General features: G+C 40.9%; 1 long non-coding RNA gene across 2 annotated transcripts; it reads left to right on the top strand.

The window, feature by feature from the left end:
* Positions 1-1,202: 1,202 nt before the first annotated feature.
* LOC104006293 (uncharacterized) lies at positions 1,203-22,725 on the top strand. 2 transcript variants are annotated; one of them, XR_001717324.3, is made up of 5 exons: positions 1,212-1,281; positions 4,343-4,706; positions 12,127-12,486; positions 19,305-19,405; positions 20,950-21,866. It is a non-coding gene; the product is annotated as an uncharacterized LOC104006293 (long non-coding RNA). The 2 variants fall into 2 exon arrangements; XR_010156777.1 differs by lacking the exon at positions 4,343-4,706 and having other exon boundaries at positions 1,203-1,281; positions 20,950-22,725.
* Positions 22,726-24,554: the final 1,829 nt, after the last annotated feature.

Below are 24,554 nucleotides of genomic sequence, written 5' to 3' on the forward strand. Positions count from 1 at the left end.
TGTAATTATAATATTTCCCTGTTGATCTGGGGGTGTATTCTAACAGGGAACTGCCAAGCCTCTAAATCACCCTCTCGTCTGGCTTGCTGAATTCCTGCCTGAATAGAACTAAGAGCGGTCGCTCGAGGCGCTGCTCAAACTGTCACTGGGGCAACTACTTTTCGCCCAGTGTCCTCTGGAAAAGAAAGATCTGGAGGGTCTTTTTCTTCAAAATAATGAGGAGGGGGTGCAGAAGGGTAGGGATGAACCTCTCCTTCCTTTGCCGCTTTAGCTTTAGCTGGTAAATAAACATGCTCTGTAACCTCTTCTGTTACTTCACTATATTCTGGTTCCTCCTCGTCATCAGTGTGAAAAAGTTCCAAGGTGGAACGAACCAGACCCCATACCTGTCCCATTGTTACCCTGACACTTCCGAGCCCCCCTTCTTATTCACCACGGGGATTGCTTTAAGAGTACTCGGGTGTCCTCCAGCTAGTTTTCCTTTCCAACCGTCGCTCTGGCAACCCTTCGACCTGGATTCAAGCCCCCATGATGGACACCACTTGCTGAGACCAGCTCGGTCAGGGAGGCCCTAACCCAGTGGCACTAGAGGAATTAAAGACACACACACAGAAATATAGAGGTGTGAAGTGGGAAATCAGAGGTCTCACAGGCTTCAGAGCTGAGAGCCCCGAACAGAGATTTACCCACGTATTTATTAACAGCAAGCCAGTCATTAGCATTGTTTCTATAGATATTAAATTAACCAAAAGTATCCCTTATGGGAAACAAAGGGATGGACCAAATTAAAGGAATAGGTTGGGCTAGTTATCTGCAGCAGGAGCATGTCCTTAAGGCACAGATTGCTCATGCTATTGTTTGTGGCATAAGAATGCCAGGTGTTCCTTGCCCTCATTCCCGTAAACCCACAACCTTCCAGTTTGGGCGTTAAGGCCATTATGAACATGTTACAGTGCTGCAGAGATTTTGTTTATGGCCAGTTTTGGGGGGCAATTTATGGCCAGAATTTGGGGGAGGGGGCTGCTCCCAACACTGCGAGCTCTCTCAGAATGCAGAGGCTTCTGCTTTTTCACGAATTTCTCTTTGCAAGGCTCAAGAACATCCAATAGAGATTTCCCATCACAAAGACTGGGTAACCCTCTCCTGAAAAGAAAGGTAGAATCATTTCAACAACCCCTCTTCCTTCCTTAGTAACATAGAACGTCGATTGTCCTGAGTTCCAGAGCCTCAAAGAGCACCCAGCATAACTGTGGGAGAATAGTAAGCATTGGACACAAAATGGTAAGGCAAGTGCTTGAAGTGACATTTTCTTTTTCCCTTTACTATCCCGAGATGATTAGTCTTTTGAAGGTTGAAAATTTTTTGTGTTTGTTTGTTTGTTGTTGTTGTTGTTGTTGACAGAGTCTTGCTCTGTCGCCAGGCTGGAGTGCAGTGGCGCAATCTCAGGTCACTGCAACCTCTGCCTCCCGGGTTGAAGCAATTCTCCTGTCTCAGCTCTCGAGTAGCTGGGATTACAGGTGCGTGCAACCAAGCCCAGCTAATTTTTGTATTTTTAGTAGAGATGGGGTTTCACCATGTTGGCCAGGCTGATCTTGAACTCCTGACCTCAGGTGATCCACCCACCCCAGCCTCCCAAAGTGCGGGGATTACAGGTGTCAGCCACCGGGCCCAGCCTGAACATTTTTTTTTAATGGTTCAGAGATGATGAGTGTAAATCCATGCCTTCTGGTGCCTGAAGGGCTTGTTTGAGCTGGAACGTCCTCGACTCGGGAAATATCACTGTGTTCAGAGCTCACCTCCCTGTGCATCACACAAAGCGTGCTCTTCCAGAGCTTCCTGAGCTGAGGTGCTTGTTAACAAGAGTATCTTGACTGAGGTCAAGACTAGTCACCTTTTTCAAATTCAGGTGATGGCACCAAATTCTTGGAGGCCTTTGGCAATTCAGCCTAGGTAATTTGTCCTTCGGGAAAATTGCTGAAATACACCAAAATATATAAAAATCCATTTTTTAAATTTCATCACATAAAAGGAAGTCTACAATGAGTTTTTAAAATTAAATTGTGTAGTAGATTTCCACGTGGGTAGTGGAGCCCACTTTTTCAAACTTTCCTGTGGTACAATTTTCATTAACATCTTCCTTGGGTACTCAAGAGATTCACTGCTGCTAGAAAGTAACAACTGTAAGACTCCATGTAATATAGCAGGGTTTTATTTGATGGTCCAGAAGAAGAAAGGAAAAAAATTACAAACAAAATCTTCTTGAAATTCCAAAAGACTTGGCAGTCAGAAATGGAACATTCTATCAGAACTGTTGAAGGATACTGAACAGTTGATTCAAACAGTCTTTGTGAATTTTTCAATTAAAAACAGAAGTGAGGACTTGGGTTCCCATTAATTAAGTCTATTTTTAAGCCAGCACAAAGTGTCACTTCTTTTTCCATTCAAGGAAAAGCTGACCTTCTAGTACGGAAGAGCATGAGCAGTGAGTGAGCAGTGCCCATGCGTTGTGAGGCGGCCTCCATGGTATAAGGTGAGGCCCTGCCCCGACCTGGGGAGCACAGAGACTGGAGAATTAGACAGTGTTCCCATCCCTGGATCTACAGCCTCAAGTGAGTGTGCAGCCTGAAAATGAGGGACAGGCAGCAACCTCCCAGCCAGTTTTTTTTTGTTGTTGTTGTTTTTGTTGTTGTTTTTGTTTTTTGAGACAGAGTCTTGCTCTGTCGCCCAGGCTGGAGTGCAGTGGCGCGATCTCGGCTCACGGCAATCTCCGCCTCCCGGGTTCACGCCGTTCTCCTGCCTCAGCCTCCCAAGTAGCTGGGACTACAGGCGCCCGCCACCACGCCAGGCTAATTTTTTGTATTTTTCGTAGAGACGGGGTTTCACTGTGTTGGCGAGAATGGTCTCGATCTCTTGACCTCGTGATCCGCCCTCCTCGGCCTCCCAAAGTGCTGGGATGACAGGCGTGAGCCAGCGCGCCCGACCCCAGCCAGCTTTTAAAAGGAAAAAAAAAAAAAAAGCAACCCTCCTCCACTCCTCTCCAGCCCCCAGGAAGACCAGCATCTTTTCAGAAGACCAGGAAAAAACAGCCTCGGGCACTCAGGACGGATGGGCAGGTGCCGGGCCTGGTGCTGTCACTGAGGGGCAGCCCAGCAGGGTTAAAGGGGAGGTGGCCCAGCTCCTCCAGGACCCGGGAGACCTGACACAGGCACACCCAAGTGCACCGGATAAAGAGGCTACAAAAACATGGTAGCCCCTAATGAGATATTTTTGCGCTTGGGTGAACGAAGGGCTGCTTCAGGAGGCTAGCGACGAAAAACCTGCCTGGCTTTTGTGCGGAGAAACGGCAGGCCCTTTCCATCCTGTTCTGGGGGGTGGGTTCTAAAAAGAAGGCCTTTCGGAGTCTTCACGAGAGATGTGGATTTTAAGGGCGACCTTAGGTCATACAGAACTAATCAAGCGAAAACAATAAGAAAATGAGCCTGACAGTCAGCAAGTATCTGAGGACTTTATCAAAAAGAATTAGAAATGGACAAATTCACTGGGAGCTGCAAAGGATCAAATCTGCAAGGTGGCATTGTGTGGCTGGGATTAGATTATTTATTCATTGTTAATTTATTTATTTATGTATGTGCAAATGACCTTGCTGCTGCAGATGCTAAGGGGCCTCTGAAAAGGCCGGGATTTTTAGATCCAGGCCTAGAATATGGGTCCATTTAACTCATTCTTTCCTTAAGGCGATCAGCACTGACTTTTATCTAAGGAGATAGAGGAGGAAAAACCATATGTGTTCAGGGAACGATGCAGGACTCAAGCAGTCCTAAGGACCCAAGTATTTCAGCTTCATTCAAGATTCTGGGGAAGACGCCATGCAGTTGAATGTCCAACAAATTAGCAAATGAATGCTTATGTCAATATGTGAAAAATCCTGGTTAGTTTAAACAGATAAAAAAGCCTCTGGGGAAACCCCAGAAAATGCAAGCTTTTTCTTTCTCTTTTTAGTTAATTTAATTTAATTTTTAAAAGAAGGTACAGCACTTCCGGAGTTCCATGGAAACCCACAAAAGTTACACAAAATAAAAAGGTCTAATGGATCCTTGATCTTGTACATGTTTGAAATCGTCTCAGTGCGACCACTGGAAGAAATAAGGAGATTGAATCAGCCATTCTCTGTATCGTGTTCACTATTGAATAGTGCCCTGCCCAAACTGAAAAGCAGAGAACCCATCTTCACCTCCTATACACGCCTAAGGAGTGGAAAACAAATAATTACTCTGTATGTATGACAACATAGTTTGTAGAGGGAACCTGAGGGTGAAATCAATCATGATCTTATTTTCTCTAGGTTTAGGCAAATAATGATGAACAAAAATGGTCATTCTGTGTTCCTGCTGACCCAGCACAGTGGGGACGCTGTGTAGGACATGACCTTTGGGGGAAGGGAACACAAGAACTCAGCGTGGGGGATTCAGAAAAGAAGTCGCACGTATTGAAGCCAGTAACGCCAAGCCAGTGAATTCTCCTTGACGAGAAAGACCCACTTACTCTGCAAAAGAGATATATGACAGCTGACAATCCCTGGAGGAGAATCTTTCTACTAAATTGGTAAGGGATGCTAAGCAAATGATGTGGACTCAGGAAACAACGCATTTCATGATATACGGTTGCCTCTCAAGGTGAATTCGAGACCCCTCTTGAATTACAAAGAGGTAAGCTTTCTCCAAAAGGGGAGAAAATGAAAGAATGAAAAAAGAAAAAAAAACAAGAGAAACTCCTTCAAATAGAACAGCAAGATCTCTCACATATTCAGTTGTTCTTGGTCCTTAAAATATTTAGCACCCAAGTGCTGATTAACTTCTAAAGGTGAAAAGGGAAAACCTAGAGGACTTTTCTATACTGCTGAACATCATTCATTTATTCTCCACTATTTTGAAAGTGGGTATTTTGGCACTAAATACCAAACTACCTAAAGAGTAAAACCTTCAAAATAATTTATCTCCTCATAAATCAGCTTGGACTTACCTAAGAGTAAAGGGATAGTCAGTCTAAAATCAATAACAGTTATAAGCCAAACCTTCATAAAATTATGAATTCCTTAGGTGTGTTTTCAACTTTTAAATCCCATAATTAATTTTCCTGTGTTAAAGTTTTATTTTGTTTGTGGCACGTTGCAATGTAGTGATATATGCCTGCTTTGAATAGGAATTTTTAAATCACTTATTCCTAGTTAGGTTTTTATTTGTAATATGGATAGTGCTGCTTGAAGTAGTAACACTCCACGTTTAAGTTTTCCCCGTAATGGATAGATAAGCCTTCTTTCCCATGATTCCAAATAATGAGCATTTTATTTTAATACTGTGACAGAGTGAAGAAAAGGAGTAAACGTAAAGATCTACCCCAATGTATTTTATAAAAACATCTACTTGGAAATACCGTGGTTTATTATTCCTGGCGACACACCTTGGCATTTTTTTTCCCCTTTCTGTTGTGCTTCATTTTATTGCGCTTCACAGATACTGAGTTTTTACTTTTTTTCTTCTCTAGTGTTTCTTTGTTATTTCTTCAGCTTTTATTTTAAGTTCCTACTCACTTGCAAATTTTTTTACAGAGTACGAATGAATGCCTGAAAGTCAAAGTATATGTACCCCGGAACAACTTGTCATTTAAAAACAAAAACAAAACTTTGACATTCAGGCCTTCATTTGTACTCTGTAAAAAATCTGCAAATGAGTATTTTCTGCAGGGAAGGAAAGAAGCACCTTTATCATTTTGTTATTCTCTTGTTATCTGTGAAGTTTGATTTATTGGAAACTACCAAGAAAGAAATTAGCAGAAATCATCACAGCAAGACTCTTTAAGGAATGGATTGTATTTAGAAAGGAATTAGCTGGAAAAAAATGCAAAATTTTTAAGTGCCGATTTTCCATTTAATTTTCACCAGCAATCCCCATTTCACGAATGCTGTTTCTGAGCTTGAAATGTCAAAATAATCAAAAATAAACATAGCTCACGTACTGAATTTTATCATTAAAATATTTTGTTTTCCATTGAGTGTTGGGACATCTTTTTGTTGATAACTGCTCATGCAGAACACGAGCAGATGTTCTGGTTTTGTGAGGGCATCATAGATAGGATGCTGCTCCTTAGTGGTGGGAGATTCAGAGCTGGCAAAGAAATTCAAAAGTTATCTTTTATAAGCCCGAACATCATACAAAGCAACTAAAGCAAAATGCATCCATATCTTACCATGCTCACCCTTTCCAAGTCATGCACAGGTGTTCATTCTCTCTTTTTATTATGATAGCAGTAAGCAACAGCAACATGTATTGATGCCTTAGAATATTCCAGGCATTGTGCAAAGCAATTATCATAAAATACTTCCTTTCAGACTCAGAATAACCTGTGAGATAGCTATGATTATTTCCATTTTCCACAAGAGGAAACTAGTCATCAACAAGGCTAAGTAACCCTTCCCAGGTCAGATAATAGTGAATGGCAGAGCTGGGATTTGAACTTGTGCCAGTCTAATTGCAGAGCCCAAGCTCTTAGATACTATGTGCCTGCCTCTTTTAAGCACGGTTCACTTCTGCTTCTTGCTTTTAAATGCTTAAAAATGATTCGATTCTACATTGCACAATTTCTTCTAATGAATTCGACCTCAGCATTAACAGGCCATACAAGTGCACTTTCTGTAGGGTGGCTTGATTTGTCCCTGGAGATGTTGATAGGATTCTGTGAGGGTTTGGGTGGCCACTTCCTCCTTTCCTCTAGAAGCTCTGGCCCTTTCCTAATGGCAAGTCTGCTCACCAGCCCCCAGCTTCCTCTCTCATGGCTCCCATCATGCCCAGACCCACCATTTCCTTTTCTCTGCCTTTTTCTGCTTTATTAGATCTTCTCTCACCTAGTACTTAATACTGACTGCTAATAATAATAACAAACATTTCTTTTTTTTTTGAGACAGAGTCTCGCTCAGTCGCCCAGGCTGGAGTGCAGTGGCGCGATCTCGGCTCACTGCAAGCTCCGCCTCCCGGGTTCACGCCATTCTCCTGCCTCAGCCTCCCGAGTAGCTGGGACCACAGGCGCCCGCCACCGCGCCCGGCTAATTTTTTTGTATTTTTAGTAGAGACGGGGTTTCACCGTGTTAGCCAGGATGGTCTCGATCTCCTGACCTCGTGATCCGCCCGCCTCGGCCTCCCAAAGTGCTGGGATTACAGGCGTGAGCCACCGCGCCTGGCCAATAACAAACATTTCTATATGCGCTCAGCACGTTATAAAGGATTTATATGTACTAAGTAGCTATAACCTCATAACAACCCTACTGCGGAGGTACAGTCATTGATCCTCATTTACACATATGGAACGGAGACACAGATTGAGTCACTTAACAAAGGTCACACAATTAGGAAATGGTACAGGTCATGATCTTAACCAATGTATTGTGTCGTGTGATGGCACCTTGAGTGATGTGCTTGTGTGCTTATTGTCTGCCTCCTATTTTTAGTGTGTAACAGGAGAGGAATTTCCATGTTGCTCACCAGTGGATCTACAGTCTTTAGAAGAATGCCTAGCATACAGTAGGTCCCAATAAATACATGTTGACTGACAGCTCTCCCATCTTGGCTTAACAAGGGCATTTCCCTGATCCTTATTGAAACTGCGGTAACTCAATCCCATCTTTACATTCACAGGATGAAATGGTCATTCATAGAGTAGTGTAATCTTCAGGTCTTTTGCTCTCTTCAGGTTTGAAGTTTGGGGTGGTGAGGGGACTCAAAGGTCTCTGAGATGGAAGAAACCTTACAGATGTGCTTCTCCGCCCTGTTCAGTACCTTACAAAGGTCATCCCTCCCTGCAAACTTCATCCCCTGAGCTCCTGTGCCTCTGCGTTCGAGCTCGATTTGCCAGTGAGAGACAGCAGGAAATGGAGGCCGGGAAGTTCTAGCCCAGCTGCTTCTTTGCCTTGGCACCACAATTCTGCCAGAGGCTGCTCCCTCTGGAACTACCAGTTCCTGCTGCGGGGGGGTCTCCCTTCCAGCTGTTGCTGACCACTCTCCTACAGCTCCCTTGGTCTCCTTGAACAGCACTGCTCCGCTTTGCTCCCTCAGGCCTGATGGTGGGGCCTTCCCACTGTTGCTTGTTCTTGGGTACTTCAGTATCCTTTGTAGGCTTCCTCAATCCTGCTCACATCTCTGTAAATAGCTCTTTCATTTGATACGCTTCAAAAATCCCAGCTGAAAATTCCTTCTTCCTGTTGGGTTGCTGATACAGAGACCACTTGGTCCAAATTCCCATCAAATGCAGCAATCTGCTCTGCAACATCCCCAGCCTCTATTTACCCACTTCCAGCATTCCAAGGCATCTATTCTATTCATAGACCGTCCTATTATTAGAATGTTATTCCTACTATTAAAATGTTATTCCTTTTTTGGAGGCAAAAATCTTATCCCTTTTTTGGAGGCAAAAAAGTTCTGCTTCCCATGAAATGCTATTTCTGTCATCTGAAGCACACAGAATAAGCCTCCTCTTTCCTCTACCTGACAGCCCTGTAAATATTGCAACACAGCTGTCATGACCTCCCCCAGATCTTCTCCTCTCCAGGCTCAATGCATTCCACTTATTTTCCACTTTACATTTCTCCATGCTCCCATTTAAGCACCTGAAAATGAGGGAGTAAAGAAATGGGAGAATAAATTTATAATAGTGGATAGGTGTGAATGGTAGGATCAAGAAACCAGGAAGGAAGCGGAGTCTCCCGATTTCTGGACTTATCCCTGAGGCTGACTTGTCAGCTTCCCACTATACCTCTTTTATTCTTATTACTGCTTAAACTCATATCACTTCATCCATTCTCTTTTTTGCATTTTTTGTGTGAAAATAGAATAACATAAAAGTTACCATTTTAACCATTTTTACATGTACAGTTCAATGGTGTTAAATACATTCAAAATATTGTGCAACCATCACCATTATCCATTTCCAGACCTTTTACATCATCCCAAGCAGAAACTCTGTGCTCATTAAACAACAAATTTCCATCCGCTCCTCCCTCAGTCCCTGGTAATCTCTACTCTAGGTTCTGTCTCTAGGAGTTACCTATTCACATAAATAGAATCATGCAATATTTGTCCCTTTGTGTCTGGTTTATTTCATCTAGCATAATGAGTTCAGGGTTCATCCATGTTGCAGTATGTATCAGAATTTCTTTCATTTTTAAGGCTGAATAATATTCCGCTATAGTTATATACCACGTTTTGTTGATCTATTCATCTGTTGATACACACTTGGGTTGCTTTCATCTTTTTAACTATTGTGAATAATACTGCTATGAACAAATATCTGCTCAGGTCCTTGCTTTCAGTTCTTTTTGATATGTACCCAGAAGTGAAATTGCTAGATCATATGGTAATTCTATGTTTAACTTTTTTGAGAAACTGCCAATCTGTTTTCCACGGTGTCAGTACCATTTCTTATTCCTACCAGCAATGTGTGAGGGTTTCAGTCTTCCCATATCTTCAGCCAATACTTGTTTTTTTGTTTAGTTTTGCTTTTAATTGAGATAAGGTCTCACTCTCTCACCCAGGCTGGAGTGCACTGGTGCCATCCTGGCTCACTGCAGCCTCTACCTCCTGGGCTTAAGCGATTCTCCCACCTCAGCCTCCCAAATAGCTGGGATCACAGGTGCGTGCATCCATGCCCAGCTAATTTTTTTAGTTTTGGTGGATACAGGGTTTCCCCATGTTTCCTAGGCTGGTCTCAAACTCCTGAGCTCAAGCGATCTGCCTACCTTGGCCTCCCAAAGTGTTGGAATTACAGGCGTGACCCACCAGGCCTGGCCCAACACTTGCTTTTTTTAAAAAAATAGCCATCCTAACAGGTGTGACCATTCTCTTTAAAATTTTTTTTAAAAAGGTTTATTGGGGTAACTGACGTACAATGAAACAGCAATATTTAACGTGTATAATTTGATACGGTTTGACATATGTATATACCCATGAAACCATCATCACAGTCAAGATTATTGCTACCATTTCTATTACCCCAGAAGTTTCCTCAAGCCCCTTCGCAATCTCTCCCTCCTCCTCCTCACCACTCCCTTTCCCAGGCAACTTCAACCAATTATTAACCCCCTATGTACTTCAGTTCCCCTTACCTCACCTGCTCATTTCCTTCCATCTGTGAAGCTTGATCGCTTGGATCCAAGATGAGGGCAAAATGTATTAGCAGATACATTCAGTAACTTTTACACATACCAAGTTCCCTGCTCCCAGCAAGCCAGCCATAAGTACCAAGAACTTATGAAACTTAAGAGGAAGTTGAAAATTAAACTTGCAGTCACTGCTTATACCTCCCTCTTTTCCAGACACATACAAAGAAATCAGATTTAAATTACAGTTACCTTTGAGGTAAGAATTATTATTACAATTTCATAGACAAAGGAACTGAAGCTTGAAGAGGTTAGACAACTTGTTCAGAATCCTACAACTCAACACCAAAAGCACAAACCATAAAAGAAAACATTGATAAGCTGGACTAGATCAAAATTTAAAACTTTTGTGCTTAAAAGACACCAATGGACTGGGTGCAGTGGCTCATTACTGTAATCCCCAACACTTTGGGAGGCCAAGACAGGTGGATCCCTTGAGCCCAGCAGTTCAAAACCAGCCTGGGCAACATGGTGAGATCCCCATCTCTACCCAAAATACAAAAATAGCTGGGTGTGGTGGTGCACACTTGTAGTCCCAGCTACTCCGGGGGCTGAGGTGGGAGAATTACCTGAGCCCAGAAGGTCAAGCCGTAGTGAGCTGTGATTGTGCCATTGCACTCCAGCCTGGGTGACACAGTAAGACCCTGTCTCAAAAAAAAAAAGACACGATTGAGAACATAAAAAGACAAGTCACAGGCTGGGATAAGATGTGTGCAAATCATATATGTGATAAAAGACTTAAATCTAGAATATATAGAGAGCATTTACAATGACCAACACATAGAAAGTTCTTGCCAAATGACCAAATTTTTTAAATGAGCAAAAGATTTGAATAGATATTTTCCCAAAGGTGAAATGTCAATGTCTAATATACGAAGAAAAGATGCTCAAAACTATTATTCATTAGGGAAATGCAAATTAAAACCAGAAGAAGATACCTCTAGACACCCACTAGGATGGCTATGATGAAAAAGACAGACAATAACAAGTGTTGTTAAGGAAATAGGGAAATTGAAACCCTTATGTATTGCTACTAGGATTGTAAAATGGTACAGACACTTTGGAATGCAGTTTGGCAGTTTCTTAAAAACTTAAACAAACTAATAATACAACCCAGCAATTCTATTTCTAAGAATCTATCAGAAAAATGAAAATCCATGTCCACACAAAGACATGTACACAAAAGTTTATAGCACTATTATTCATGCTAGTCAAAAACTGGAAACAGTCTAAATAGCTATCCACTGATGAATGAATATGCAAAATATGGTACATTCCTACAATGGAATACTATTCAGCAATGAAAAGGAATGGATTTCTTTACATGCTACAACATGGATGAACTTTAAAACCATTAAGCGCAAGAAGTTAGACACGAAATACATACTGCATAGTTGATTCCATTTATAGGAAATATCTAGTAAAAACAAACTTACAGAAGCAGAAAGCAGATGGAAATGTTCTAAAACTGGTTTGTGGTGGCAGTTCCACAACTTAACAAATTTACTAAAATCACTTACAATGGGTGAGTTTTATCATACGTCAATTATACTTCAATAAACCTCCTTGTAAAATCACACGACTAATAAACGGTAGCACAAGTTGTAAAGAAAGTTATCTTCAAAGACGTATGATTAGTAAACCTACTCAGTGACATAGGATGTAGAATATATAAGTTGGTGCTGGAGTTCCTCAACCTCCCTAAAAATTAACAAGAAGCTTATTTGGGGGATTGTATTAAACAATCATACTTTAGTTAATTCTTTCATTAAAGGCCATTAGTTATTTTACAGCCTTTTACTGTGTTTTAGATGTCTCACAGTTTTACGTCAGTCTATTATATTCCCTGAAGACTTTGTTAAATATATACAGTGGATGTATTTTTGTGATTTTAGTTTAAATTTGCTTTATATGATTTCTTACAGTTGAAAACATTCAAGTACAGAATAAACTATTACTACGAATACGCTCATATGACACAAGAACAATCTCTGAGCTTCTTTGAGGATGTCCAGATGACTGCTGACTGCACTAATTGCATCAATCGTGTATCCATACAGGTTCTTTCTATAAAATAGTGGTCGCTAGTTGTGAGGCGTTAAGCCTTCATGGATATAAACAGACTATTCCACCTAAGTGATCTGGCAGAAGCTTAGTTTTCTACCACAACATCCACGGTCCTCCCTCCCTCCCTTCCTAGCTGGTCAGAAAAGCTACTCAGAATAAAGACTACATTTCCCAGCCATCTTTGCAGCTAGGTTTATCCACCTGACTAAATTCCACCGGTAAGATAAAAGCAGAAGTGTTTTTTTGTTTGTTTGTTTGTTTGTTTGTTTGTTTGTGACGCAGTTTTGTTCTTATTGCCCAGGCTGGAGTGCAATGGCACAATCTCGGCTCACCGCAGCCCCTGCCTCCTGGGTTCAAGTGATTCTCCTGCCTCAGGCTCCCGAGTAGCTGAGTTTACAGGCATGCGCCACCACGCCCAGCTAATTTTGTATTTTTAGTAGAGACGGGGTTTCTCCATGTGGGTCAGGCTGGTCTCGAACTCCCGACTTCAGGTGATCCGCCCGCCTCAGCCTCCCAAAGTGCTGGGATTACAGGCGTGAGCCACCGCGCCGAGCCTAAGCAGAAGTGTTTGCAAGTGCCCTGAGAATCGTGCTTAAAGGGAACAGACTCAGCTAGAAAGAAGCCCTTTCCACCATTCCACCTTCTCCCCTTCTTCAGGCCTGCCACAAGAATACGAAGGCCAGAGCTCCAGCAGCTGTTGGAGCCACGATGTGACCCTGAAGGCAGGAAACTCAGCTTTGGAAGGTAGAGAGCCTGGGTAATACCCGGAGCCGCCACATCAGCCTGGGCTGCTGCCTCCATTCTTCTCTTATGGAACAGAAAAACATGCTTCTGTCCTGTTTAAGACATAGGCGCCCAGTTTCTTTTACTCACACAGAGCCTCATCCTAAGTGACACAAGGTCTAACAGAAAAAGATCCAATGGAATCCTTTCTCGAAGGAATGAGCGCAGAGAGGAGAGCAAGGCAATGAAGTTCTTTTTTTTTTTTTTTTCCGGGTGGAGTTTTCGCTCTTGTCGCCCAGGCTGGAGTGCAATGGCACAATCTCAGCTCACTGCAACCTCCATCTCCTGGGTTCAAGCAATTCTCCTGCCTCAGCCTTCCAGCCTCCCAAGTAGCTGGGATTACAGGCATGCACCACAACGTCTGGCTAATTTTTTTGTATTTAGTAGAGACAGGGTTTCACCATATTAGTCAGGCTGGTCTCGAACTCCTGATCTCAAGTGATCCACCCACCTTGGCCTCCCAAAGTGCTGGGATTATAGGCGTGAGCCACTGCACCTGGCCGGAAGTGAGGTTATACAGCAGCATGTCTGTGAGGCCTCAGCAGAGAGGTCCAGTCACACTCAGTAGCCATGGTTAACGACTACACCTGCTATGCTGGAAACCACCTCAATAACGAGATTCATAGAACTATACTTAATAACTGCTCCCTAGTGATACAGCAAAAGGTGAATACATACACATCAAATGTTCACGTCCCAAATCTGGTTTATTTCTTCCAACATAAAGATTGGAGAATTAGTGTAAGGTGAAAGCTAAGTCCATCAAGGAGTCCCTGAAATGCTGATCTAATCAGAAGAAGCTTCTTAAAATTCTCAAACTCTGCAGTTTCTTAAAATTCTTAAAAATACAGTGCTTGTTGACCATATGTAAGATGAATATATTATCTAGATCCTCTGTCTTTTCTCTGAATTATGTACCACTCAGACTTAGACTCACCAAGACCTACATGTGCTAGGCCTCTCACGTGTTAGTTAATGAACATAATATAGTAGCTATCTTAATGCCATGTGCAGATAAATGTTTCATGATTTTTTTGTGTGAGAAAAATGTGAATTTTTTTCTTTTTCTTTTTTTTTTTTTAGGCAGGACCTTGCTCTGTCACCCAGGCTGTAGTGCAGTGGTGTGATCTCAGCTTACTGCAGCCTCAACCTCCTGGGCTCAAGTGATCCTACCACAGCTTCCTGAGTAGCTGGGACTACAGGTGTGTGCCACCACACCTGGTTAATTTATTTTATTTTATTTTTGTAGAGATAGGGTCTCACTATGTTGCCCAGGCTGGTCTTCAACTCTTGGCCTCAAGTGATTCTCCTGCCTCAGCCTCCCAGAGGGCTGGGATTATAGGCATGAGCCACCACGTCCAGCCTAAATGTGATGAGTTTTAGACCTATGATAATGGTTTGCTGGTGGTAGTACAGGGCAGATAATGCATATGCCAGTATCTTCAGTGAGGAATTGCTGCAAAGCATAGGTGGGTTCACTGGTGGAATAGAGTGTGGATTGGTAGTTTGGGCTCTAGTGCAGATGTATTGCCAATTTTAGGCTTAGAGATCTAACAAACATACTTAGATTCACACAAACATTAATTCCTGCCCTCATATCATATGGCCAGCTCTCAAGATGATGCCGAAGAAAGACAAGAAGCATATGTGGTCAACATGGAAGTTTAATTTGGACCTTACTCATTCAATAGAAGATGGAACTTTTGATTCTGGAAATTTTGAACAGTTTCTAAAAGGTTAAAATCAATGGAAAAACTGAAAATCTCACAGATGTTGTTAACAGTGAATGCTTCAAAAATAAAATCACAGTTGTTTCTGAGAAACAATTTTCTAAAAGGTCCTTAAAATGCCTCACCAAGAAATACCTTAGGGAGAACAATCTTCGTGATTGGCCTTGAGTGGCTGCATCCTGCAAGGAGCCTCACTGACCTCACTGCCTCCCCATCAGTCACAGTGAAGATGGGTGAGCCTGAGGAGCAGGTAAAGCTTCCTTCCAGGGCTTTGCTTACCAATACAACAAATCGAGCATACACGAGAAAGAAACATCTAGAAATTGACTTTCAGTTTATTGGTGAATAAAAACATTGTACTCTTTAAAACATTAATTCCTGAAATTAATCTTCCTTAGAAGCCTCATCTTTCTTGAGTCTCAAATTTCTTCCCTGTTCCAGAAAGAAAGTGGACAATATGACCTCTGCGGTTCCCTTGCTGAGGATATGAATTCTCTTCTGGAAGTGACCAAAACATAAAAATATAAATTAAAATAGTGCATATACACTAAGTCAACACACTGTCTTCAGATTTGATGAAATGGAAATGTTCTGGGAAAAAACCAACATGCTTCAGGATGTATGTAGTAAGCAAACGATTTGGCTACTGAGACACATGACCTTTCCCTTAAGATTTCAAGTCGCTAGTTATTTTAGACCTTGAAAGTTGAAAGTACTACGTTAAAACTAAAAATACATGTTACTGTGGAAATCAAAGGCGGACTTGGCATGTACGTAGTTGTCCAATCTTAATACTTTCAATAGACCTTCTTAGATACAGATACCTCGGCTATCTGCCCTGGCTGAGAGAGCCACACACCAAGCGTATCCTACTGGGTGGCTAAATGCAATCTGTGGGAAATAAAGTGGTCACAAAGTCCTTCTGCTTGTGGCTTATCTAAACGTCCTCCCTACAGTTTAATGCACAGTATGTGGTCATCCTGGCTAGTAAGCCTATCCCGGCCAGATGGAAACAACCCAGCGTAGTTTAGAAATTAGAAAGTGTGACTGCAAGCCCCTGGGCTGATAGGCCAAAGGAGTGGTTTACTTTGAAATTCTGAGAGCCCAGAGTCCTCTCACAAGGTACATTGTAAGCTCCTAGACTCCTAAACCTCTCTGAAATCCATTTGGTTCATCAAGAACTAACTGGGCAGTCATGACAAAGGTTACATAGTAAGAAGTGGAAAAGGCATACTGTGACTCACACCAAATAGGCTGTGATTTTCCTAGTAAGTAACATTGCTCCTTGTACACTAAATTATCCCATATTAATTTCTATGTCAATTTTTTTATTGCTGAAGTCATACAGGCAAATTCTGAAATGGGCGAATCTCTAGGAACAGAGACTGGATCACTGGTTGCCTGTGGCTGGGGTAGGGGATTGACTATAAAGGCTGGGGGAGGCGTTCTGGTTCTTGAGTTTGAAAGTGATATACATTTATCAAATCCACATTCAACTGTGTACCTAAGAGGTGAATTTTATTGTATGTAAATTATACCTCCCTACACCTGAGTTCAATTTTTTTTAAATCATACGTCAAAAAACACAAACCAGATAATCATATTTGATCCAATTCTCTGGGTATTTTAAATACCCCACACGCATACAAAAACCCCGGCTAGAATCAGTATCTCAGCTGCTGACATAAGTATTAGACCAGAAGGACACCAGACGAATGACACCTAACATTTGCAACCAGTGCTGCCATGAAGTCTCGCTGAGATAAAACGATATTTTACCATCCACTGCATAGAATATGTTCAGCAGTGGGTAACATAAGAAATTAGGCCAGAACACTAGATCATAGTTATCTGGGACTCTAATGTGGAGTTAGTCTAGTCTCTAAAACTCTTAACATTTATTACCCTAAAATTCTGTCATGAGTTTCAGGATGCATTAATAAAATGCTTGTTTATTTCTTTAGGCACTTTGATGAATGCCTCAATAGCATTTTCTTAAATTTATTATGATCAATCACTAATAATTTTTTCTATGTATAATATTTCAAAACTTTTCAGTCTGCCTCAGTAGATTTTCCCCTAGGCTTTTCCATGCCAGCACTGCTAAACTTACAGATCTGAACTTACCGACCGGCTAAATGTATTAACAGGTCTCAGTGTTCATGTGATATAACATGCTCTAAAAGAATTAGCATAAGATTGTAGCATTTCATTCCTTACACTGAAAAGACAAATTTTATTGCAAAATCAAATATCTAAAATTATTTTCCTAGATAATATCTAAAATTATTTTCCTACACTAAGAAATACATTTTACACCTTAACCCAGTATAGACACACACTCACACACACACACACACAGAGAAAAAAGGTTTCATGAAAAAAATACCCTTACTATATGAGGTGCACTCCTACATTCTGTTCTATTTTGTTTTTTCTTAAATGCTGGTGATCACACATTAAATTGATTTTATGACCTACTAATAGATTCCATCCCACTATTCAAAAAGCACTGTCTTAGGCCTTTGCATGTGTTAGTGTCTCTGCTTGGAATATCGTTTACTTTTTCTTCTCCTGGCCAACTCTTACCTGTCTGTCAAGATCCAGTTTAGGGTGTCTATCCATCTCCTGCTCCCTGGATTAGTACCCCTCTGTGTTCCAACAGCACCTCTTATACACCTGACACTCTATGTCAATCTCTTCACCAGTTTGTTGCCTCCTCTTAACTGTGAGACTCTAGAGGACAGTGATGGAGTTGCTCATCCATGTGCCCCCCTCTGCCTAGGAGAGAGTGCCCAACATAGAGCAAACCTTCAAAGAATATCAGCTTAATGAGTAATTCATCTATTCCAGTTTTCATCTGGGTAGATTGAGATGTCCAAGATTACAAAGTTTGGCTATCTCCTGAGGGAACTCTTACACATTTCAGTAGCAGAGCCACCCAGAGGTATCTAACTTTAAGTGCTTCTCTCCCCATTATGGTTTACAGCAGCAACTTTCAAATTTTTTAATCTAAGAATTCTTTTACACTCTTAAAATTAATCAGGACCCCAATCAGCATTGATTTATGTAGGAGATAATTATTTATATGTAATTATTTACTGAGAAATCCAGAGCACATACATTCATTCTAACTATCAGTGTTTACCAATATAAAAACTGAGAAATATTTAAAACATAAGCAGTACACAGCATACTTTTCAGTAGCCATCAGAGCAATGGTGTTATCACGCGTCACTTCTGCACACTCCACTCCATGCACATCAGAACGAGAATGTGAATAACATCTTAGTAGTATTACAAATAGTTTTGACCCCACAGTCCCCTGAAAGGGTCTCAAGGATGCCAAAAAGTCCTCAGACCGTACTTTGAGAACCACTGATTCAGAGCATTTAAGTTATAGACACTGCTGCTCAAGGGGGCTCGATAAAAAACCCTCTGCTTTTATCACCTGGGTCTGGAACTGAGAGAGAAGTATTATGTGGGTCAGCTTTATTATTGACAGAACTCTTGGATAATATGGCGTGATTGCATGGTAACAATGATCTTCTGAATATTGTGCCCCAAATTTATCGCCTAGTCACAGTGCTAAAAACTGCAGCTCTCCCTCCACAGGCAGGCTCCTGTAAAACTTTTGAGCCAGAAAGGCAGTCCAGAACGCAAGCGCCCTGTGGGCAGTGGCTCCCAGTGCAGAGAAAGGGGCTGGGCTATGCTCTCCCACAGTGCAAATCAGAAATGTCACTCTTCTACTCCTGGGAGGAAAAAATGAGATAGAAGAGAGAAGCCAAGAATGTTATGCTAGTGGGGCTCCCCCAACAAGGAAAAGAACATCAGGAATGGATAATACGAGCTAGGCACGATGGCTCACGCCTGTAATCCCAGCACTTTGGGAGAACGAGGTAGGGGGATCACTTGAGGTCAGGAGTTTGAGACCAGCCTGGCCAACGTGGTGAAACCCCATCTCTACTAAAAATACAAAAATTAGCTGGGCATGGTGGGGGGTGCCTTTAGTCCCAGCTACTCAAGAGGTTGTAGCAGGAAAATCGCTTGAGCCCGGGAGGCAGAGGTTGCAGTGAGCCAACATCATACCACTGCACTCCAGCCTGGGTGACAGAGTGAGACTCCACGTCAAAAAAAAAAAAAAAAAAAAAAATGGCTAATCAGTATTATCCCATATGGCACTGAGCAGCAAGTTTGTTGTGTTACCTAAAATTACATATTTCAGCAGAGTACCAATTTTATGAAATTTTCCTATCACTAAAAAAACCTGTATAATTTGTGAACCTCTTTGTAAGAGTGAATACATGATACATTGAGGTATTATTTACACTCACAGAAATTGGTATCACATTTTAATACGGTAACATTCCCATATGTTAATGCCTGCTTGGACCACTGTTCACCTTTCTTCTCCTGGTTCATTCTTGCCTTCACCTGCAAGTGCTATGCTAACATGTTAAATAATTTTCTAAAAAATCTCAGATACTTGTCGTCTATATTAGGAATAATGTGTCTTCTTAAAGTAACTCCAGGTTGAAGAACTTCTACTTATAGGCATCTATTCAACAAAGACGAATCCTGGAATGGGGATGGAAATGATGGCTCATGTCTTAGCAAACTACCAGTACGTCTACTAGAACCGGGTACTTCTTTCACCAATATGAGCACAGCAAAGGTCAGAACGAGGCTGTTTTTCCTAGTGAAGAGCACAAGAGCACATTCTCCCAAGTTTTCTGTTCCTCAAATACTACATACAAGATTAAGCAGCATTACATGTAAACAATATCCCTTGAGCATATACATTCATGACATAAAGAGACACTAAATTAAAGTGTCTGATGAGTATTGTCAAGTCTTTCTTGCCAAATAGAATGATTTTGTTGAATAGATACTCTTGGCCTAGAGATGTGTTAAACTATTCCTGAGTTTTCCCAGCTGTCTCACACTGTCAGTGTTTCAGGTAGCAAGACTTATGTAATTTCCGTCCCAATAAATATATCTTAAAAGGAAGTGATGTCAGTGACATTAAATTACAGCACAGCTTGGGTGTCAATGCCACAGGAAAGAGGAGAGATGGGAAAATAAAGTGTTATCACTGAGCAAGGTTTTAAAAAGTAAAATTTCCCATGTACTTTAGACAAACATAAATCTTTGGGCAACCAGAAAGAACTTAAGACATTCTGGTCCAAAGGCCACAGTCCAAATCTTTTTATAGATTCCTCAGGAAAATAACTTAGGATAGATAAAAGTTGTCAGTGTTTTTTGTAAACAATAAAGTTACAGTGATTTTTAAATGAAGCAATGAGATGAAAATAAAAGACTAAAACTCTTTAGAATAATGATTTATGAGTAAACCAAGGCAAAGCTTCATTTCAATTTGGAATAAAAGTGATTATGAAGCTAAAATTCAAGAAACTGAACTCTAGGTTTCATATTACTTTTTAACATTTTCCTCTGCCAGATAAATAAAGGTCATTTCTTCCCTCTTCCCTTTCCTTTCCCCTTTTGAGGGGTGATCTTTATGAAATGAAATGTCCTCTGAAGCTTACATCCATTCTTTCCCGTCCTTTAACACAAAGAGTTTTACCAAATGTGGTTCACTCCGTTATTTTCTTCTGCCCAATCCCAATACCTGGGTGTGTTTGCTTAGATTTCAAGCTACTGCTAAATTTTTCAATTTCTGTCAATGCTCCCACCCACTGGAAGTAGAAGTTTCTTAGCAGCAAAAATATTAATTAAATGAAGCAAAACCCCACTGTTTACTAACTGCATATATGATTTCCTACCCAAGTACAAATTTCAGAGTTAAGTGTCTTCACCAAATAAACTGAGAAACCCTAGACAGTGGGAAGACACAAGCATGCCTCATGTTGCCAAAGAAAATAAGAAAGACCTGACAAACTACTGGCTAAGCATTAGACAGACACATAGATAGAATCAATGTGCTTTTTCTCATGCAAAGAAAAAAATTAGATGCAAACTTTACATTTAAAACTGCATTGTTCCCCTTTAATCTGGCCACCATCCGAGTGGTGATCTGGATGTTAGAGAAGAGATGAATGGGAGACATTGGCAGGGATTGAAGCTTGGGGATGAATGTGGAAATGTAGAATGGATGTTTCTTTTTTTTTGGCTTTGAGTTGACTGTTGTTTCTGTCTGTTTTTTAGAACTGATCCGAGAGGACAGGGAAGTCAGTGTGGGCGGCTCTAAGGAGCCTCCCTCTCTACAGCTGCGGCTCAGAGGATTACGGCGCTTCATCCACAAGGCAACATTGCACAAGTAGCTTTTGAACAAAAGTCATGGATACTATTAATGATATGGTAATCCTTAATCGAGCTACCTCCCAGTAGTGATTATACTGACATGGGAAGAATATCTAAGTCGTGGAGGCAGCCCACAACAACACTGTGTCATTGTTCACCCCGGGCTCGACCAGGACTAACTTTTACCAGCATCTCTAACGTCACCTTTCCCCTGATGCCTCCCCACAACCCCTGGCCCCAGCTCCCATTCCCGCCCCATCATAGCAAAAAAGTAGCAAAGAAAACCCTGATCCTAAATCTTTTTCTGGATTTTTTTTTGCAAGTTCCCACACACATTTAGTGTCGTCTCAAAATTCACGCTGTCAACTGTCTCTAGGAATCATTTCCATCTGAGAACAGACCACACAAAGGTTAGTTCGGTGGGTCTCAGTGAAGATGTTTTAATTGTCTGACAATAGATCTTCCATCATTTGACTTGCAAATACTGTCCTCTTGCTCTCAGATAACATGTTCAGAATTAGACCATTTGTCAATAAATTTCCCAAAACTCCTTAATTATGATACTGAGATACAAGTGGTTTGCCATTTGACAAGACTCAATTACAATCCAGCAGGGAAAATCTTATGGCTCACTAAACTGTGGGACCCCCCGAAAGGCCAAACTTAATTTACTCATAGATGAGTCCCCTTAACATAAGGAAAGTGACCTTCATAAAGACAGAATATATCTATGATTTTTATGTAATTTATGTGTGGGATAAACATGTTCAAATGACTTGTAAATGTACTAATGAAGCTAAAGAAACTATACCCTAACTACCACCCTGACCTAATTATTCTTTTTCCATAGCTCATTAATATTTTTAAATGATGCCATTTCTCTGCCATTCAAAACAAATCTAAACAAAACCAATAACTGATATAATTTTATGGATACCCTCCCATATTCATGAGACCACATAGATGATCTTTCTAAACCCCATAATACGCTGTGCCAACACACAGTGAAATTGGGATGTGAAAAAAGTCTGCTTTTTCTAACAAATATCTCTGGAGGAGATCATTGTTCTAAATCAGCTTTTCATTATTCTTTGCTAAAAAAAAAAAAACTGTTGGAAAATACACATATTTTTAGCAGAACTGCCATCTTTAACCAATGTGAGATGTATACATTTTATCCAATATATGACTATAAAGAACAAACAAAAAATTGTCTACATATAACATTATTAGAGGCCGCAGCCATAAATAGGTTCATATTGAGCACTATGATAATTTATAAAATACTTTAGAGCCACAAAACTAATGTACTGACTTCTATGTTAAAATTAATAATTAATTGATTTTGTTTGAAGGCTGGATTTGGGCAAAATGATAAGGGCAGAAACTTTCCCTCTTCATTTTAGATACACTTTATTTTTGGATATTTATGATAACCCATTATTGCTTTTCCAACTTAAAAGTAAGAGTAAGTGACAAAAACACATGAAGTGCCTGAAATGTCTGAATATCTTATCGTCTCTAAGTGGTTTTGTTTTCTGAATTTATTCATATGAAAGTGCCACTGTGGCAATTTCACAGTCCCAGCAAAGTACAGAGTAAAAGTTTTGAGATTCTGGTTTATGTAAAAATTGGCTACACAAATCAATACATCATGTCAAATAAAAGCACAGAAGCTTTAACCTCATCTCATTTATCTACATACATCTTCCACTGCCGAGGGGAAGCCCAGCTGATCATCACCTCACCTAAAAATTATTAAGCATAATTTTTTTTCTTTTTTTTTTTTTTTTTTTTTTTTTTTTTGACGGAGTCTCACTCTGTCTCCCAGGCTGGAGTGCAGGAGTGCAGGAGTGCAGTGGCGCCATCTCAGCTCACTGCAAGCTCCGCCTCCCGGGTTCACGCCGTTCTGCTGCCCTCAGCCTCCGGAGTAGCTGGGACTACAGGTGCGTGCCACCACGCCCAGCTAATTTTTTATATTTTTAGCATAATTTTCATTACCTGGAACGTATAATGAGAAAAGTATTGGCCTTAGAGCCAAGCAAGCCAGGCCTCGCCACAGAAATGTTTTGTCCTGGCCAAGCGCAGTGGCTCACGCTGTAATCCCAGCACTTTCGGAGGCCGAGGCAGGCAATCACCTGAGGTCAGCAGTTTGAGACCAGCCTGGCTAATACAAAAATTAGCCAGGCATGGTGGTGCGCGCCTGTAGTTCCAGTTACTCGGGAGGCTGAGGCAGGAGAATCACTTGAACCCAGGAGGCAGAGGTGGCAGTGAGCCGGGATCATGCCACTGCACTCCAGCCTGGGGAACAGAGCGAGACTCTGTCTCAAAAAAAATAAAATAAAATAAAGAAATATTTCGTTCTGGATTCAATGTCTGTAGTTCAAAGATACACATCTATTTGCTTAAAGAAAGTAATAAATACTTAAAATTCATATTTAATCTAGATGAGCTATTTTATTATAATATTCTGGCTTTGGTGGATAATTGTCTAGCCTCCTGCAAACATTGGGCAAAATGATTCATAATCGACTTTCTTCAATTTACTAAACTTGTGAGGAAAATTCAAGTTTTCTATCACATTGTATAGACAGAGAAACTAAGGCACAGAGACCTTAGGAACTGATTTACTTGGGATAAAAGACTGAATCAATTTCTTTCTTCCATCATGCTGCCTACTCTAATTTAAAAGATTTGCTGTCGAATTCAGGGCTGGCCCATAGGAATACACTGCAAACTACATTCGTAATTTTAAATTTGCTAACAGCACACTAAAAAAGATGCTTTTAAGTGGAATTAATTTTAATGACATATTTTATGTGGCCCAATATATCTAAAATATAATCATTTCAATATGTAATCAATATAAAAATCATTGAGAGGTTTTAATATATTTTTAATACCAAGTCTAAATTGAATTCAGACTTAAAAAAAAATAAGTAACCAGAAAACATGTGAGTTTCCTGTAAAATCTAAACCTTGCATTGCAAGCCACATTTCAAGTGTAACCTTACTTGTTGGCACAGTAATGGCTAGCAGAGGCACAATTGCTTGTCCTGACTGTCCAGAAGGCAAGGTGGTATTGAGTATGTGGGCTCTGGGCAGGTGTAGTCTGGGTTTGCACCCTGGCTCCGCCACTGCTAATTGGAGGACAATGGGCAAGTTACTTTCTGTGTCCCAGCTTTCTCATATGTGAAGCAGGGCTGTTGTAAGAATGAAATGAGTTAGTATTTAGTGCCTGACAAGTAGTAGGCATTAAATGTTAGCTATTGGTACTGCTATTGTCAGAGAATGCACAAGAGTACACAAGAGCTTATTATTATTTGTACCCTCCCCCCAGTGAAATTTGTAAGAAACTAGACATGCTAGGTCTATAACAGGGTTTGTCATGTGTTAAATTGTGTCCCCAAATGACATGTCACAATCCTTATCCCCTGCACCTCAGAATATGCCTTCATTTGAAAATAGGGTAGTTGGAGATGTTACCAGTTAAGACAAGTCATACTGCA

This window comes from Pan troglodytes, chromosome 3 (genome assembly GCF_028858775.2).
Source record: "Pan troglodytes isolate AG18354 chromosome 3, NHGRI_mPanTro3-v2.0_pri, whole genome shotgun sequence".
NCBI lineage: Eukaryota > Metazoa > Chordata > Mammalia > Primates > Hominidae > Pan > Pan troglodytes.